This window comes from Aegilops tauschii, chromosome 3, assembly GCF_002575655.3.
Source record: "Aegilops tauschii subsp. strangulata cultivar AL8/78 chromosome 3, Aet v6.0, whole genome shotgun sequence".
Lineage (NCBI taxonomy): Eukaryota > Viridiplantae > Streptophyta > Magnoliopsida > Poales > Poaceae > Aegilops > Aegilops tauschii.
The window spans coordinates 627831208-627851915 of NC_053037.3; the positions used below are offsets into that span (position 1 = coordinate 627831208).

The window sequence follows — 20708 nt, forward strand, 5'->3', positions numbered from 1 at the left end:
ATCGAAGTATTTTCTGTTCAAAATCATTAAAAGTAAAAAGAATTTTCATAAAGAACTTTTTTTGTTAGAAACTTTAATAGCAAAAAGAATTATCATAAAGTAAAATAAATAAGTAATTAGAAACAAAATAAATAAAATAAATAAGTTTTTTGTTGTAAGTATAAACAAAACAAAATAAATAAAGCAAAAAAGAAAACAAAAAAACAGGCAAAAAATAAAAAATATGCCACGTACTAGGCCACCACGGCCTGAATACGACTAGAAACCCATCGATGGGCCAAGATTCAGGCCCGCAGAAGGCCCAGTAAGCCCATCAGGCATAGCAGTGATAATTAGGCCCGTAAGCCTGCAATGGAGAGGAGCTCGAGAGGGGTGTGGCAGTGGGGCTTATAAACCACTGCGCGCCCCTCTCAACTAGCGAGGTGGGACTAAACTTTCGACGCGGGCACACCAGCACAAGGCCTTTGGTCCCGGTTGGTGGCACCAATAGAGACAAAAGGTGTGCATTGGTACCGGTTCGTGGCGCTAACCGGTACCAATGCCCCCCCTTTAGTCCCGGTTGGTGACACCAACCGGGACCAAAGGCCGCCGCTTCCCGCCCTTTGGGCTGCTGAAAAGAGGTTGGTCCCGGTTGGTGGCACCAACCGGGAATAAAGGTCGCATTCGTCCCGGTTGCTGTCACGAACCAGGACCAATGCTTCGTCTATATAACTAGCACTTGTGAAATTTTTCATTCAGTTCGTCTTCCCCGCCCCGGCGACGCCGCCAGGCTGCCCCTCTGCGCCTCGCCGTCGCCGTCGTTGCCCCTGCCTCCGACGCCGTCCCGCGCCGCCTAGACGCCGTCGCCGCCCCGCGCCCCCTGCCTCCTTGTCGCCCATCGCCGCGCCCCTCACCTCCGCCCCCTGCCTCCTCGTCGCCCGTCGCCGCGCCCCTCACCGTCGCCGTCGCCGCCCCTGCCTCCTCATCGCCCGTGGCCGCGCCCCTCACCGTTGCCCCCGTGCCCTGCCTCCTTGTCGATCGCCGCCCCTTAGTGAGCTCATATGAATTTTCCTAGTTTAGATGTGTAGTTAATTTAGATGTGTAGTTAATTGAGTTGTTGTAATTTGTTCATATATGAATATGCAAAAGTTAGAATTTTTTCCTGTTCATAGATTTTTTTTGTGATATTATTGTTGAATATGCAAATGTTTGTGTGTTCATATATATGCAAAGAATATGTCAATTTTTTCATAGAATTTTTATAATTTTTTTTGTTGTAATTTTGTTCATAGAATTTTTATCTTGTTCATAGAATTTTTATGATTTTTTTCTATTGTAATTTTGTTCATAGAATAAGAAGAGAAAGTGTTTAATAGAATTAGTTAGAAAAATAATAGAACTAGTTAAACTAGTTTATTTTTAGTAAGTACTACTTTATTCTATTTATAGTAAGTGCTTAGTAGTTGAACTAGTTGATTTAATAAAACTAGATTATTTTACTATAGAAGTAGTTTATTTTTAGCAAGAAAATTAATAGAGCTAGTTCATTTTTTTAGTTAAAGCAATTATTCCCGCATCGACGTCGACGATGCCAATCCCGCATCCTCGTCGTCGACTCGGCGGAGGAGGCCGGCTTGATCAGAGGGGCCATGTACGGGACTGGGCTCCGCCGGGCTGGTTTTGGAAGGTGCTACCTTCCGGGGGGCGTAGGTTGGTGAGGAGCCAGCCCGTCATTGACCCGATCCTTGTTTGGTGGCAGTCGGGTGGGCCAGTGATGGTGCCGAGGCTTCCGGACACCACGGAGGTGGTACATCACCGTGTCAGCGCGGAGGACGAGCACGTCCGTCGCTACATGGTTGCGTTGAAGTGCAGGTTCGACAATACCTGGCAGGTTCTTCAGGGATCTCACTGGAGCTATGATCCTATGATGGTTCCTTCTCTGGGTATCCACCGCCCGCGCCGATACCCGTCGGGCGCTACGGTTCTAGCTGTACTAGCGATGCGATATGTATGATAGTATTCGAGGTGTATTAGTGATAATATTCGACGATGTACGGCCGCATGGAGATGATGTAGTTTTGCTTATAACTGAATGCATCCTAATTTGAATACTACTTTATTTTGTGATATGATTTTGCTTATTGAATGCTCAAATTGGAAAACTACTCCTACTTTGAATGCAAAAATTGGAGAGCACTATGCAAGGCGTATGCATATGATTAGTTGATAGCTTATAGGGTTTTTGTTTTCGCAGAAATCTAGGAGCCCCCCTCCATCATCCCCGCTGTCGTCCCCGTCACCGACCCCCTCCGAACTCGAGGTGAGACCAGCCACGAACCGGTTTTAGAAAGATAATTAAACGATATTTCGGGTTGACTTTAAGTCTATTGAGTCTCCACCATATATGAGAGGACAAAGAATCCCGACTGTTGTCGTGGGGGTAGCTTCTCCTTCGTTCCCGTGTGCTAGACAATTTGGTGTAATGCACTCTGGAACGAAAGGAAGGAGCTACCATCACCGACAGTCGCAAATGTCTGAGAGGAATCAATGAGGGAGAGTTCCACCATATATATATGAGAGGAAGAACAATCCCGACTGTTGTCGTGGGGGTCGCTTCTCCTTCATTCCCGTGTGCTAGACATTTTGGTGTAATGCACTCGGGGATGAAAGGAGGAGCGACCATCACCAACGGTCGAATGTATACACCACGTGAGCTGAGAGTTTTCAAGAAAAGACTCGACAAACCGATAGTCAACCCGTGATGAATAATAATGATCTAACTTAGGTTTTTTAGTACATATATTTAATTGTAGACATTTAATATTTGGATTATGAACATAGGAAATGTCGTACTCGGGGGAGTGCGACTGGTGCCACGACGACCTAGGTCTGTGCGACAGGCCTCACCTGGACGAAGATCTGCGCTTCAGTGTTAAGCTGGAGGAGACCTTCGATGTTGAAACGGTACGCAACGATGACAAGTGTTATTTTTTCGTAATTAAGCACGACTTCAACTATTTCAACGTGTACTTTTCATCTTTTACAATTCGACTAGCTTATCCCATGCCATGCAAGACGCTACGTCTTGGAGAGGATGGGTTTTGAAGACCATGAAAGTATGGAAACAAAGAAAATTCACCTAAGGACCCATCATGATATAGATTTTAAAGTAAATCTGTATAATTCTGAGAGTGTAACCCATTTTGGTTGCAAAAATTGGGAAGAATTTTGCAAGATGTATGGTTTTGATGAGGGTATGCTTGTCACCATGGATCTTGGTGATCCTGACATCGAGCAAGACAATATGGAGATTTGGGTCCTTGTTGATACGCCTCCAATTCTACCGCTATGTGAGTTTCTCAAACATAGTTATTAGCTGATTTATATTATTCATTTCAAAATAGTTGACAGCTTATTTTCATTGACAGCTTATTTTGATTGTTCAAACAATGTGCGGAACATGGTAGACAGAACCTACTACACCGATGGCTCTGAGTTAACTTATAAGGAGAAAACTCATCTGGTCGGATTTTGTACTGATCTTGAGAATTACAATATCTATTGTAAAACTCCTCCACATTATGGTCAATACGTGCCACTAGTGCACGTGTTGAACTACGGTAACTACTATGGAGATACCCTGGTAAGATTTCTTACTATTACGACATCCGTGCATCTTTTGCATACTTCTAAAACTAGTACATCATTGCTAACTATGAAGTTATTACTATGTTTTTCAAGAGATAATCCCAGAGGATTGTGTGCCTCATTTGATGTATCAGAATGGTAGCCTTGATGTTTTGAACATACAACCAGGTCATCCTACGAATCTCAACTGTCCATACCGGATTTCTAAAAGAAGTGGAGACATGAAAATCAAAGAATGGAAAAAATGTATGGACAGTTGCAAGGAGGTTCTTGGAAGCAAAAGGAAGCGAAGCGCAAAAATTGGAGATAGGATGATCTCCATTCTCCACAATGGAGAGTCGGGGTCTATATTGTTTTATGCTATTTTACCTTAAAGAGGGTATTTAGGTCCTACCTAATACTGATGATCATGTGCTAAGAATAATTAAGTAGGGTTGGTTCGATGACTATGAGGATGATGATCGTATGACTTGTTATTAATAACGAGTAGAAGTTGTATGATGATGATTAGTAGGACTTGTTATTATGATGATGCATGATGCGGGCATGAAGAGTTATTATATATCAGTGGGTGAAATGAACATGGATTGGAATGAAGTGAAGCCAACAAGCATGTGGTGCATGTCGAAAGTAGTACTAATCCAAACTTGATCAAGTTAGGATTAATATTACTTTCGACATGCACCACATACTGCTTTCACTTTAATCTAAGCCATGTTTAGGCATAGCAGTAGCGTTGGTAAATCAAGCACGAAAATAAGAGAGGACAGTTCTCTCTGTTAGCTAGCTTACACACCCTAAATTACCCCCTAAACCCTCCCCCCTTACAAAACAAAAACAAAAACCCCAGCCACTGAAATGCTGACGCGTGGATGCCTTTTGGTCCTGGTTGGTGTCACCAACCGGGACCAAATGCCCTCCTGCCTGGGCTGGCCGCAGCGCCCACGTGGAGGCCCATCTGTCCCGGTTCGTGTAAGAACCGGGACTAAAGGCTAGGGCATTAGTAACGACCCTTTAGTCCCGGTTCAACAACCGGGACAAAAGGCCCTTACCAACCGGGACAGATGACCCTTTTTCTACTAGTGATTATATTTGGCGCGTGACCCGCTGGCTAATGAGCCAGTGCACACCAACTTCCTTTGCGCTCAAGATCCCCTTTGTTGTTTTATTTCCTATTTTGCTATTTGCTATTTGGATTTTCTTATTTAAAATAATTCGAGATTTCAATAAACTTCCAAATTTCAAAAACTAAAGGTCTAGAATTCATAATATCTTCGTGATTTAAAAAAATGTTCTTCTACTCAAAAAAATGTTTGTGAACTTGACCAAAACATTTATGAGTTCAAAAAATGTTCATATTTTTTTCAAAAGTGGCCAAAATAATCCAAAATGATCATGAATTTAACATAATATACTTGATTCATTTTTTTCGCTGATTCAGAAAATGGTCATGAATTAGAAAAACACTCACGCATTGCAAATATTGTTCGTCAAACAAACACCTTGTGAATGAATTTAAGAAAAAAGTCGCTGTTTCAAAAGTGTTCATCAAATCAGAAAAAACTAAGCCGATGCAGAAAATGGTTATAAATGTTAAACAATTGTTCACAAAAAATTGAATGTGAATTACAAAAACAATTACTGACTGAAAAATGTGCGCTACTTCAAAATATATTCATTAACTTCGAAACAATATTCATGCATTTCAGAAAAAATTTCGTCAAACAAACATGTTCATGAATTTCAAATAATGTTCTCAAATTTCAAAAACAATTTGTCAATTAATAAAATGTCCTTAGATTAAAAAATGTGCACAAATTTTTGGAAAACTTACTGCAATTTAAATATTATTTTTTGAATTTAAAAATTATAGACGACTTTCTAAAAGTTGTTTGCACATATGAAATTTTTTCACACTTTAACAATAAACGCCAAAATAAATATGTTCATGAATTTAAATAATGTTTGTGAATTCGAAATGTTCATTAATTTTTATAAGCATCTGCAAATTTGGAAAATATTTTGAATTTCATGAGTTTGTAAAAACTTTTCGCAAATTTGCTAAAATTGTTTGCAAATTATATAAATCTTCAGAATCCATAGAAATGTGAAAAAAAGTTCATGATTTTTTTTGTGAATTTAAAAACATGTTCATAAAATGGAAACCAAAAAATGAAAAATTAAAGGAAAAAGAAAATAAAAAGGAAAAACTAACATGAAGAAAAGAGAAGGACAAAAACAAAATGAAAAACAAGGAAAATAATTGAAATGAAAAAAGAAAAGCTCGGAGAAACAATAAGAAAGAAAGAAAAAAAATGATCTATGAAAGTTCTAGGATCTTTCCAAAACCTATGTGGAGCTAGTTTGGGCCGGCCCACATTAAATAGGTAGTGGGAGTGGGGGGTTACGCGCCATGTCGCTAACCAGCGACCTGCACACGGAGTAAAATTGCCCTGGCTGTTCCTAATCATTAACATTAAAAGTAACACCTGTAAAACCTAAAAACAAAGTTACACGTGTATGCTGGCTACATGGAAGCATCGCTACGTTTGCAACCAGGGAGGCAATGGCTCTAGCGGAAGAGTTGGGAACAGTCAGGATTCACATTGCATCTGATTGTGAAGGTGTTGTGACATCGGTTAAACAACTGACTCTTCACGCAGATCACGAATATGTCAAGACGTACTTTAGAAACAGCCCCCAATTCATTGTGTTGCAAGCACATCATAACGGGTGTCTTTCAGGACCATGTTTACTATCAAGATGTAATCTCATGCACAAGTATAAGGTTGTGAGTGTAAGACCTCATACCCAATCATATTTCCATATCATTGTTTACATCCAGAAGATTATTAAAGGGCCGGTTTAAAATTGGAATATTTAATGAGGATAGTAACTTGTTTGAGTCGTTGTTGTAGTGGACATCTTGTCATGGGTTTGATACACAGGGTCACTTCTCGGGGGAAATTGTAACGGAACATTCTATCCAAACCGGATCTGAAATGGAACCATGCACCGCCTAAATTACTTAGGATAACCGGCGCTGGGAATATCATATGCTAGTATCATGCTATATATTTTTGAAACTTAGTATCATACGTATTACGATACATGACAAAATATACTACAATGGTTAATATGATACAGTATCATTATATGATACCATATCTTCCCTTTCTTCATTTAATGAAATGCCACCTCATGATAAATGCGTAGTTAGCATGCATGATACTTGACCCGCTGATCTTTCAGCAATAAAAGAAAATGTGCAACACCTATGACTATATTAAATGAGGGAATATGCTAGAAAGATATGCTTAGTCTTTTTAATGCTTTATTAAATGTTCCAATCTTCGCGAACAGGTTTTTTTAAATGGCCATCGAGCATTCGGTTTAATTATGGGATATCTCAAGGCCAGCCATAAGATTTAAGATAGTATCCAATAAACTAATCCACGTGTAGGTTAGTTGGTTGGACAGATGTTGTATTCAAGTGCCCTCACCACCACAACCAATATATAGAACCCATGTGGTGTTTAAGACTTGCACATCTTCCTAGTCTTAACATATTCCGCAGAAACGATGACTAGATCTAAAGGAATGTGGGTGTTCTCCCTCCTAGTTTTACTTGCTTTCTCCTCTTATTCATATCATGCACGAGGAGGTGAATTGACCGAGGAAAAAAAATCTTGTGATAGAGTATTGCAAGAAGCACATCATAAAATATTTCGGTGACCCATTTCCAAAACTCAGCAGCAAATGCTGCGGAATAGTATGTTTATTAATAGACCTCCATGCCATTTGCGAGAAATTCACTATCAAGGATCTGCTTTGGATTGACCTAGAAAAGTGGGCTACTGTTACACATGTGTGCGGCAACTCATTACTTCCAGGGACTATATGTGCAGCTGTGTTATTATTCTTTTATATATTTTAGCATTTAGACATAATTTCCTTGCTTACGTTCATGAAATTAATTAATATGAGGAACTCATTCTCCTCTGCAGGTTATGTTGTTCCTCGTTATGGTCACGAGCCACCTCCAACTGAACACTCAGTGTAAGGCAGGCTCAGCGAATAAAGGTGGGGACACTATGATATTGATGCTTTGCTAGGGTATCTATGTTATAATGTATCTTAGTTTTTATGCTATGAATAAAAAAAGGACGACCTGCATGTTCTCTATCTTTTTACCACGATCTTTGGTCATGGCTGCAATCAAAGTCGTTCATTAATCATAAATAACCCAATGAATTTAAATCCAGTGTCTCGAAAACAATTTTTTATACATTATTCAGTACAATGTACAAACAATAAGATGGAAAGAATACGTTCAATATATGTGACAACATGTCTTCAAGAGCAAACTGAGACATCCAGAATGAAACAACGAAAAGATATTGGAAAACAACAATATGACAACCTTTTATCACTGCCATGAGCCCATGACAAACATACATCCACAAGTAAATGTAATCTCCATCACTCCTTGACCACAATAATTAAGTAAATTACCTTTAAAAACTTTTTATTAGTTTTGCGAAAGAATTTATTTGATTTCAATGACTTTACCTATTTAGAGGGTATAAAAACACATTCGCTAGCCCTAGTGAATCCCACCATTTTATAAAACTAACATCCCCAATGTTTCAAGTGGAACTTCAATTGTTGTCGTCTCAAAAATAATGGCATATTTGTTGTCGTCTCAAATTATTAAATGACATGAAGGGTAGCAAGAAAGCCTCTGATAGAAATAACATGAATGTAAGATGTGGCCTCAATTGGTGAGGAACCTCGTGAAATCTTACAATTTCGCGCTACATAAGAATGTGTTCCAACTTGCAAGATAATCTAATTGAAATGCTACACTACCCTCACTACTTTGCTGCCCACGAAATCGAGATCATGTTTCTTTCACCTAGAAGCTCACACACACACACATAGACCGAGCCAGAGAATATGTAACACACGTCGACAAAGCCGAACCCCGGGAACACATGCAGCGGGGCATCACTGCGCGATCCACTAGGAGCGCTAACATGTGTACCACTTGGGACCCCACCATCCTAGCATGCCTCTAGGTTTCACCCAAGGTTGTCAGAATCGCGATTTTGAATCGGATCGGAGCTCTGATGGTAGAATCGTAAATCGTAGAATCTTCACTACCAGGATCGTAGAAACGTAGATTTTATGAACTAAAATCGTAGAACCAGATGGGTATGTTTGGATCGTAAAGTCGTAGAATCGTGTAACAGAATCGCGATTCTAACAACCTTGGTTTCACCTCTCGGCGTGCCTTCTCGCTCTCTGCCGCGTTCATGTGTACCCTCCTTGCTCGTGTCATGTCCACCACGCCGTGGCTAATCACACCTACAATCACCTCTCTCTTCCTAACAAGCAACTTGGGTACCATAATTGGTAGTCCTTGTCCTAGCCTCTTGGTGCGCGGCTGCACCGGATCTCTGTCAACCCCCTCCCGATCCTCCACTCCAGCCACTAGTTTTGGCTCTCCTGGACTCCGACCAGACCAATCATATGGTTTGGCACTCAGATCGTCCACACAACCGTTGTTCTGTCGCGCGAGCCTCCTCGACGCACCGCTTCACTCCTCATCCCATCCAATTCTGCATCACACGTCCTTCAATTCACCCTACGGTTCACGATGGTCTCACCAGGTTGTGGAGTAGTAGAAGGAGGCAATAATGTAGGCCACAAATAGGTTTCTACATGTTCTACCATAATTAATCAGGTGAGCGGTGGCTAGGGTTTCGTCCACCACTATCAATCTAGTAGGGGTATAAATAATAACCTTATTTTGAAGGAAATAAGTTTTATAAATTCATTCTTATGTTGTTTATACAAGATGTTACTACTGAAGTAACATACTGTCAATATGTTAATTTCCCAGTTATTATCGATAACCAACAATGTTATACAAACCTATCAATAATCAATGGGTGGGCCTAAGAACGTGAATAATTGATGAAGAATCTACTTGGACAAACTTGGAAAATCCATAAGCATACAATGTCTAACATGATTTGGACAAATCTTATGCAATCATTTGATACAAAATCTGGATTAATCTGCCATCAATAAATGCATGTATGCAATACACCTGTGTCTATTTTAGAAAGATATGGTTATTACTTTACTTATTATTTCATAAATGCATCAACCTTAGCAAATCAATTTTACTGTTCAATGTTTTTGGCCTGCTAGCATTCTATTTTCTTATCGCATATCACAAGGTCAGCCATAAGATTTAAGATAGTATCCAATACACAAAATATACTGGTAGGTTGGTTTGTTGGATATATGTTGTATTTAAGTGAGCTGATCTCCACAACCTATATGTGGAACCAGTGTGGTGTATAGAGAACGTATCAGGTGCACCAACTCAGTTCATGGACCGAATGCTCCATTGCTATATGAGCCATTGGGTGAAAACAAAGGGATACGATCAGGTTGGTAGGTGGATTATTGAAACATTGCAGAACAGTCCTTTTATTTTGTCAAAATCAACCCACATCCCCCCTCCCCCCTCTAAATAACTCTGTGTGTTTAATTTTAAACGAACTGTATGATCTCGGAAACGTTTTGACTGCCTTCTTTGCTTTGACGAGATCTTTGAATCAATATTAATATTAGTTATATTTTTAAAATTCATATTTTTCGCCTTTTGAAACTTAACTCGAAACTTGACAGAAAAAAAAACATTTACATGATTTGTAATTCGTCTATGAGAAACATCCGCCTCTCTCACACGTGGGTCTCGTGTGCAACATGCTTCAGTACATCAAGTTTGAAAAAAGTAAAAAAAATATTTGTTGGAAACAGATTCAATATTGATCTTATTTCGAAGATCTCTTCAAGTAAAAAATGCGCGGTCAAAACGGATCTGAAATCGAATATTTGGTTCAAAATATATGAATCATTTTGTGTTTGGGCCAAAAAAATAAACGATTTCTGATCGGAGTGCGGTCTGCGGAGTGTAGGTTAATTTCTACAAAGTACAAGGTTGTCTCTGCAAAAAAAAAGGCATAGTCCAACTTTTGACCAAAATCTAGCCCGTTTCTTTTTCATCTAAGGGCCCAAAATCAACCGGTGCATTGGATGCACAAATGAGCTGGGTGCACAGGATACGTTATCGTGGTGTATAAGTCCTGCATAACAATAGTTTGAAGTACACACCTTTGATTTGGGCCCTCATATAATTCCTAAACCCTCTTTTGTGTTTTCTAAAATGAGAAAAATGTAAAGGCTTTTCTGGTACAATCTTGTTTTACTTATGGCCCAAGTACCTGGCACATTGCACTACACAGCTGCTATGGCCTTTTGTCCCCTCTCTGACTGGCGTACCAACTACCATCATGGCCAACGGCCAAGCCGTTCTCCTTTCTCCGTCGCACCTGCCCCGTTGTCGTAGTCCTCTCGGAGAGGAGACATGAACACGAGGTGCATGCTCCAGCCAAGAAGAGCACGCACCCTTCTATCATATTCAGCAGGAAAAAAACTGCATCGTCGTTCAAAATTCTTACCCTGAGCAGAATTTGACTACTATTAATATCAACGAAGTTCGATTATTTGGGTGCTAGTGGACATCGATTGGCATCAATTGGCGGCATGTCACTCGAGCAGAAAAACCATACCATGCTTATCCAGCTACATCTTCTTCCTCGTCAGCGGGGGAGGCGTGAGGTTTCGTAGGGGCGCGTCGGCGCTGGATGCTGCTAGACGACAACGTGAGTTTACCTCGACGTATCCTCTCGCGCACCATTGACGGCGGAGATCTTCGTCCTCGCCGTGAGTGTCGAGGGCCAGGCGTAGCATCACCAGGTCGTCCGGCAGCCGTTGTCTGACTAGTACCCTGTTGCCGCTCCCATAGGAGTCGCCGTCCATCGAGATGGCCGGAGCGTTGGCCTTGGTCTCCAATTCCATCGATCGATAGATATGGGGATGAACAAAGCTCTAGAACCACGAGCGCCTTGAAAGCCAGTTGCTCCTTTTTAGATCAGTCCCTCGATTTTGGCTGGCAGCCCAGCTGTGTAGCCCGGGCTCTAACTGGGCTAGGCCCTCTCTGTCTCTCCTCCATCCGATGAGCATGATTTTTTTCGTTAAAGATCTTATGAGTACATGTTCCAAAAAAAAAAGATCTAACGAGTATGTGTAATTCTCTTCTGACGAAAGTAATTAACAGGTGCCCCTAGACGTATACAAGGTGACAAATACAAGGTGAAACTTCTGAAAATTCTTCCAAACCGAACGTGACGTATTAATTTACAAGCCTGGAACCAACAACCATCGAGGTTGAAATTAAGCCTATAGGAAGGGCAAATGATTTGGGTTCTCATGGAAAATAATGCAGCTGCTTGAATTGCCTACCCGAAGAAAGAGACGTCGGATATGAGGGAGCAAACAGCACGCGTGAGTCATATCATTTCTCCAAATGGAAGATGGATCAAACGCACTGCTCTTGGCCTTCTCCGCTGGAACATGATGGAGTCCTCGACGTCAATGAAATTAATGTGCTGTTGGTTCCAGCTACCTACAGCGGCATTTTTTCCTCGATAAAGAAAATTATTATTGACTCGAAATATAGTATCAAACAAATACGAAGCATGATGAGCAATAGTCGGTCTCTCCACAAGTAAGATGCACACATCCAACCATTAACACACTGAAATAAGATTAAAAAAAGCAGACATACCAACAAATGTAGAGTCATACAGGGCTGCCAATATAGCTATGTCGAAGTAGGTGGTGGACCAATCCGGAGATGATGCTATCACCCATGTTGGGTAAAGACCTCTCTGGCCACCCGCGCGAACCGCACACGCACCGCCTTAAACAACGGTTGGTATTCCGTTAGGTGTACCATAGACCACGTATGAAGCGAGTGCATACAACAGAAATAACCTGCAAGGAGAGGTGTTTTTTCCCTATAAAACTCAAATCACTTATAGATAGCCAAAGCGCCCATAATAATGCATATGCTCCCATCCGTATTAGCCTTTTGAACTTATTTAGAATTTGGCCAACCAATGACCAAAAATATTGGCACCACTTGTGGGCAGATACAAAGTCAACTCTATTTGGACGGCTGACCATATAGAACATGCAAAATTCTATTGGAAAAATGAGATGTTTGGTTGTCTCGTCATGAATATAGAAACTGCACTTCTTGCTTTCTTGCCAATTCTGACGGGAGATGCTGTTTTTTGGTTAGCACAACCCCTATTCGAAGATACATCGACTGAGACATCCAATTTTTGGTTAACTTCTAGTGGAATCTTCGACGTCCAATTTTTTTTGTTTTACCGACTGAGACATCGGAATGTTGAGCGCATGGTACATAGAGCAAACTATGAAGGACGCAGATGTAGTGAGCTTTCTAGCAAAAAAACGTCCAATCCTTGTGTCAGATTAATCGATTCTAATTGGGATAATAGATTTTCCCATGAGAATTAAGTGAGCACCTGCGCCAAAGTAGATAATAGCACGAGACCCATCCATCATCGCGCTCAAGAACCCGAGGAAGAAACTCCTCGTGGATCCTATGATGGCACACATCCATCATCGTGCTGATAACCCGAGGTACATGCTAGTAGTTTTAAAACTGAAATTGACATTTTGCATGAACGAATCAACGAGATGGCGACGGTGCTCACGGAAAAAGCCAGGCGGCACTGGCCAGAAGATTGAGGATCACTGCGGACCAGGATGAGACCCTTTGTGTGTACAACCTTCACATCGAAGACTTGGAGGTCACCAACAAGCTACTCGTTGACACGCTCACCCACATCTCTTGTCAGGTCCTGAACCTTCCGTCGGCAACCGCATATGCTCAGTTTTATGGTGTCTGGTCGGGTCCATTTTTCGCCCCCAAACTCTAAAACGACAGTTTAATAAGTTTATATTCCATTTTACAGTATCTACTGGAGTTTTATAAATCCAAATCATTTGGAGAATTTTTACGGTGCATCATACTACCGAATTTAAGGGATAGTATTAAATTGATACAACGGCTGATATTGTTCGCCTCAAACATTGGTTTGAGGATAGCTTGGTAATTTTCTAATCTTTGTCTCTGCTTAGACTCTCGCCGGCACGTGATCTGTTTAGGGCCTCCGATCGATCAATCGAGCAGGGAAACAGAATTAATCGGTTGCCGCTGTACGCCCTCATCTCCGGCCTCCGTGACAGTCCCAAGTTAGGCTGCGGCACGTGACAAGCACAGGCAGGCCCGTTCATCCTGTTGTGCCGCCGCCGAAGGTAGACGAAGCGGACGGCGACACCAGCCGCTGCTCCCCGTCTCAATCAACACCAACAAATTAGATACTTGGAATTCGGGACTGGAGCTTGCCATGTAAAACTGTAGCATTACGAACACTACTCACACAACCACACTGCGTACCAATTTAGCTCGTGATGCCTGGGCGTCAATTCTAAATCCAACCTTAAGCAAGCTAGCACCTTCACAACTGTGAACTAATTATGAGAAATGGAAGCGGCACTAACTAGCACCATGTTCTCCCCCTCTGCAATGGCGACGTGCTCGGCAGCGCGACCGAAGGAGAGCAACGTGTTCTCCTACTCCCTCCCGTCCAGACCCGTGCCCACCGCAGCCCACCCACCGTGTCATCCCCAGCCTGCTGCGGCCCCACACCACCCTGCCAGCGGCACGAATGGCAGCACCAGCAGCCTTCCTCTAGCCGCCCCTCGGGGTGTGGACATCCAGCAGAAGCAGCTGCGGGATCTACAGTAATGAACTGCCAAAAGTGCCCCTGGCATCTGAATATACTACCTGAATTATGGTGTAGTATTGCTATATCTGGACCGTTGAACCACAAAAATAAATGGCTTAAAATATTTTGATGTACCGTATCTAGTCATGTATATACAATGTTGCATGCTGCTCCAATGATGTGTACATCACAATAATCTGGGAAATTGTCCATTGCAATAATCGTAATTTAGAAACGACACTGATTACATTAAACATAATTAATTTTCAAATGAATATTAATTGTCCTTAATCTTGCAAATAATACTACTCTCAAACTGGACGTCCGTTGAACATACGCGGTTATACTAGTTCAAGAAGATGGCCAGACGGTTTTGAAATAGGAATTTGTATTAATGTGCAAAATCTTGACTACAAACCATGAATATTGACCAAAAAACATAAAATCTTCCAATAGAGCAAGCGCAAATCCTATATCTACGTACGCTAACGTCAAGTTATACGTAAACTACCAAACAAACTTCTTTCCCACCCTGATTTTCAGGGGGGTGGGCCCCTTCCTACCCCAAGCTCCAATCACAAATCCCCACGATGTTGATTACGTTAATCCCGTAGCTATTTTTACGTAGATGTAGCATTGCTCATAGAGCAAGCGTGCAAACTTAATTGTGCTTTCTTTCACATGCATAATTTTAGCCAAGCCCGGACATCAACTAAATTGAAACCAAGCTTGGAACATAGGGAATTGCATCAAATGAGAAGGTAGTTTGGCATGGATATTGAACAGGTGTGTCCTTGCCAATATTGTAATACTCCCTCCATTCCACAATGTAGTGCCTATAGATTTTTTTGAAAGTCAAACTTTGTCAACTTTGACCAAGTGTATAGAAAAAACTGTATATATCTACAATACCAAACATGTACATTCTGAAAATATAACTCACGATGTATCCAATGATGTGCATTTGGTATTCTAGATGTACCTACTTTTCTCTAGAAACATGGTCAAAGTTTGTAATGTTTGACTTTTGTAAAAATCTATAGGCACTATATTATGAAACGGAGGGAGTATTTAATAGCATGCAAACAAATTGTTACCATGACAACACCATTTTTGTCGAGGTTGATATGTGCAACGGCACAGATATTTATCAGAAAGTCAACACACAAGTACGCCAGCGCCCAACACAGCCACGGGTTGAAGAGGTCTGGTCCAATCACTCTGGACGTTGTAGCGCTTTTCCCATAGTGGGAGGGTGTTAACATGTATAGTTAAGCGTAATCTCAACTTGTCAACATTGTGACTAAGGGGAGGGTGTTAACATGTATATAGTTCTAGGACTCTAGCCTGCCACATATTGTTTTCCTAGGATTTCTTGTTAGCACCGACATCTCTTTGTAATCCTTTCTTGTGTATCAAGTTTCCTGTAACAATCTTTTGCACGGTCGAACTCCTGGTGCGCTGTCTATGAGAGATGTGCCCCAATATATAACATGAATCCGTCATATGCCTGAAATGGCAAGACGTTTTACCAAATCTTACAGGTCGCAGAACAGTACCGTCCTGGTTACAACCAGCAACATAGAAGCTGCTAGATGCATGAAGAAAAATCTGCCTTCATTGTTGAGACGTAAACGATGATGCAACATCCAAGTAGTGCTCCAAACCAAGATGTTCTACAAGTAAGGTGCATCTTACAAGTCCACAAAGAGAAGAATCTGCATCTTCTAATTATAAGCTGCAACAAAGGGTGCAATCAGGAAACAGATTTCAGGTTGACTTTTAAGATAGCCACTGATCAAGCAATCAAATCTAGTTCAACACGTAGAGATATGAGGCATAAAGATTGCTAAATATTCAGAAGACCACTTAGTAAAAGGAATAGCGCAGAAAACATGAGTCAGATCAGTTGGCAAATATGAGGCCCAGTTTTGAGTTTACTGCAAAAAAAAAAAAAAATTGAGTATGCGCTGTTGTACGGTATCTGGTCTGGTCAATTTCTTGCCCCAAAACACTAAAATGGAAGTTTATTTAAAGTATGCCCCGTTTTCCAGTATCTGCCAGAGTTACTCTTACATACTCCCTCCGCAGGGCCGGCCCTGGGGTATGGTCAGAGGAGCAACGGCCCAGGGCCCAGGCCGGAGGGGGGCCCATGATGTAGTACACATATAAGTATAGCCCAGCACAAAATAGGCAACGGAAAAAATCAAGAGAGGAAAAAAACGAGATGGGCTAGGCCCATCAGATAGCTAGGAACGCAAGTCACGGCCGCGTACTTACGTGTGAAGCAAACCAATCGGAACTCAGAAGATCTGGCATTTGATTCTCGAAAAAAAAGATCTGGCTTTTCCAGTTTGTCGCTAGTCGGTTCGTCTTCGTTGTCCCATCGGCCCGTGGCTCCATCGCTCCTCGCTCGGCGCCTCGGCCGCTCCCGCTCGTTGTCGCCGCTTGCCGCTGCGAGCAGCAGTCTGGCAACCCGGCCTTCTGGCAGTACGTTATACGTATGTCAGTGCAGGACAGTATGTATCCTGTATCCATGTTTCTGATCCATTCATCCATCCGCCCCACTTTTATTCAACTATTCATCTATGATTCTTCCCACGAAGTTTTAAATTTTGATGTACAATTTTCCAATTCAATCTTTGACGCTATGTATTCAATCATCCTAATTTTTGTCATTCTGTGTACATATCTAGGGTTCTGATCATCCGATCTATAAATTTTTAATTCTTTGTATACTCTTTGCTTCATAATTTTTTGACATTAGCCAACAATCATCAGATCTATACTTTTTTTTGTCATTTTGTGTGCATGTCTAGTTTTATTTTGCTATCTTTATAGTATTTCTACTGTAATATGGCATTGTCCAATAATTATTTATAGTCAGATTTTAAACTAAAGATGTGTGATTGAAAGTTTACTTTTAATATTATGCAAATGAAGTTATATATATACTTGTTTATGTATCACGCATATACATACATATATACGGTCTAACGACTTAGGGGTCCATGTCATCGAGTTCGCCTAGGGCCTTCGGAAACATAGGGCCGGCCCTGTCCCTCCATCCTAAAATAAGTGTCTCAATCTTAGTATAACTTTGTACTAGAGTTAGTGTAAAGTTGAGTTAGTACAAAGTTGAGACACTTATTTTGAGACGGAGGGAGTAGTATTTTTCATACAAGTAGATGGCCAGACGGTTTTGAAACAGGAACTTGTATTGAAAGGTCAAATCGTCAGTGCAAAACCATAAATATTGACCATGCTAGGTAAAACATAAAATACATCCAAGAGAGCAAGCGTGCGCACTTAATATCGCTGTCTTTATCTCACAAAATATTAACCAAGCCCGAACTTGAACTAAATTGAAACCAAGCTTGGAACATAGGGAATTACGTCAAAGAAGAAGGTAGTTCGGCTTGGATATTGAACAGGTGTGTCCTTGCCCACGTTGTAATATCTAATAGCATGCAAACCAATTGTATCCTTGACCACAACATTTTCTCCTGGTTGATAGGTGCAGCGGCACAGATACTTATCAGAGAGTCGACACACAAGTACACCATCACCAAACACAGCCACGGGCCGAAGAGGTCTCGTCCAATCACTGAGGATGTTGTGGCGCTTCACCCATTGTGGTGTGTCCAGGTCGATGCATATCCACATGTCAAGGGATTGGTAGGTTAGTCCTACACTTGTTGTCACGCACAGCTCCTGGCGCAGCTCCGACATGGAGGATGGCTCATGGTGGAGCGATGACCAGCAAGGAGGCGGATGAGCAATGCTGAACAATTCGTCGTCCAACCTTAACCGGAGAAGACCCAAGGGAGCGCCACCGCAGCAATGATCAATAATCCATATAATGGACCCTTTGAAGAAGGTAGCCATTAGTCGCGTTTTGACATGGCACGGGGGCTGGGCCGCCGCCTCATGCCTGAAGTCTCGGTCCGCACCTGCACACGAGACGTACACGCTCAGGTCGCTTAACACGCCGTCAAAGCAGGAAACGATCGAGCTACCGACATGCACACGCATGGACTTGAAATTTTTTCTTGAGCGCACAAGATCGGAAAGTGGAATCCATACCTAATACTATCTTGGTCCCAAAATAAGTACCTTATCATACCTAATACATGATGTGACGTTGTCGCGGCCATGTCTAAATTATGGAATGAAAACCAAACCGAACCAGCATTCACACATGACCACACGGGGATTACATGAGACCATACCAGGGACGCATAAGTGGCGACGCCAAGCCACACAGTTGCGAGCGCGGAAACCCAGTATAAGAGGCCGAGTAAGAGCTTGCATGACAAATATATAGGTGGTGGGGATGACTGGCAGATGAAGCGTCCACACTCATAAGGTTAGCCGTATGCCGCATGCCAACACAAAAGGGTACACACAAAGCATAGTCTCCAGTGAATTTTATTCCACGCAAGATAACCATCCTCTTCCATGGCCTCGTATTTCCTTCCCTCAGACGCCAGGTTGCGAAGCAGGAAGAAACAAATAAATTGAACTTAATTGGAGCTGCAGGCCACAAGGACACGTGTCACTCATGTATTGGCCCTGCACATTATATTGCAGGTGAGCCGAATCCCGTACTTCCTTTAAACTATCGGAATGGACATTTGTGTGTTGGACGTTTTTAGGAGAAGATAGGACGGCTGATTATTATTTTGAAGAGAGATAACGTTAATTTGTGTTTCTTCTTCTACATGTACAAGGATGGGTAAATTTTTACATTTTTGACCTGCGGGGAAAGAAAGTTCATCTCTTGTACGTTATCTAATTGCACAAAAATAAGAGTTGCATGATTTTATTTGATCTGAGTTGTAATAGCCTAGGCCAAATCAATGGTTCATATTTTTCAATTCAATATTATGGGCCTTTTTGACTGTTTTTTTTACCGAGAAGTTTATAGATTGATCTAGAACGTAATGTTTATCCATGCGACCAGATAAACGGTTCATTATTTCTGATTAACATGAGAATTTCTTGGGAGTCTATAATTAGTATAAGTAAGTATATAAGTATATAGCTATAGAAATAGAAGTATAGATATTGATATAGATAGATAGATAGATATAGATATAGATAGATGATATGGCCAAATCTTTTTTTATTATATTTGAGTGGATGGGGAGTAAATGTTCTCTAGCGACAACTCTATAAGATAACATCATGTATGCTTCTGGAACAAACAGAAACGAGAATCAGATATGGACGGGAAAACTATTCTTCTTTGCGTTACGGTGCTTGTGCTGCTAGGAAATTCAGGCCATGCTCGTAAGAAATCAATCTCCATGTCCCTATATAGGTGTTTCCATTATCCCTCCAAGCGGAGTAGATTTTCACAAGTTTCTTAGTTTGGATAACTCTTACTAACGTATTTTCTTGTCAACAGGGAATTGCCATACCTATCGTGCATTCTGGGAACCTTTTATTTGTTTTCCTGTTACTTGCCAGGCAACATGCGAGCAGAAGTGGCGGAATCTCCTTGATCACTCATATTGTCATGCTGATAATATTTTGGTAAACTCTTGTATGTGTGTTGTCTGTGATAAGTGACTATATCGAATTGCACTCACCATCATGTCAAACAATGGAAAATGATGTACAGTAATAAAATATTGTGTTGACATGCATGTGATATTCTATTTGATTTTATTCTCCTGTTCATAATCTTGTACCATGTATGTTCCCAACTGTAACTGTATTTTGATTCGAAAAACTATCATGGGATGCATATCTCCATTAGTTAGGTTTCGTTGATAAAGATGTCTTCTGTATTGCTTATAGGTACACACACTTTTTCTCTGTAGAATTCCAAAGAAACAAACATTCAACAACTTCAATCAAGGGGGCTAGCTAAATAATCATTCAAATCCCACTGATAAAAGGCATCAGATCTAGGTAATTAATCAAGGAGACAAGTAGACTGTCAAAAATTTGCAGGATTTGAACGGAATAATTTGGTGGTGGTGGTGTACTTCTAACCATCATGCATTCGTAGGAGGCAATATCATGTGACGATGTCGATACTGAGGAACTAAGCACGTAGCCAATGATGTTGCCGAGGGAAGCATGCTGTTGATGTTACGGCCGCGGTGTGTTATAACGAAGGAAACTCTCCCTATGTCTTAGAGATCTGATTAAGACCTATTCATTGGCATAGCTAAAGTATGTAAATAGTCGCTTTTGAAATCAGATGAGTAATTCACGGCACAAGAACCTATGAAGCAAGTAAAAGGCTCTCAACTGAACCTTCCATTGCCACGTTTGCAGCAATGACCATGTGTTTCCGCCGACTCATGCAGTGCTTCT

General features: G+C 41.3%; 1 long non-coding RNA gene across 2 annotated transcripts; it reads left to right on the forward strand.

The window, feature by feature from the left end:
- Positions 1–18868: 18868 nt before the first annotated feature.
- On the forward strand, positions 18869–20412 carry LOC120976316 (uncharacterized). Of its 2 annotated transcripts, XR_005771564.2 has the most exons (3): positions 19567–19670; positions 19789–20297; positions 20398–20412. It is a non-coding gene; the product is annotated as an uncharacterized lncRNA (long non-coding RNA). The 2 variants fall into 2 exon arrangements; XR_006671501.1 differs by lacking the exon at positions 20398–20412 and having other exon boundaries at positions 18869–19670; positions 19789–20029.
- The last annotated feature ends 296 nt before the right edge of the window (positions 20413–20708 follow it).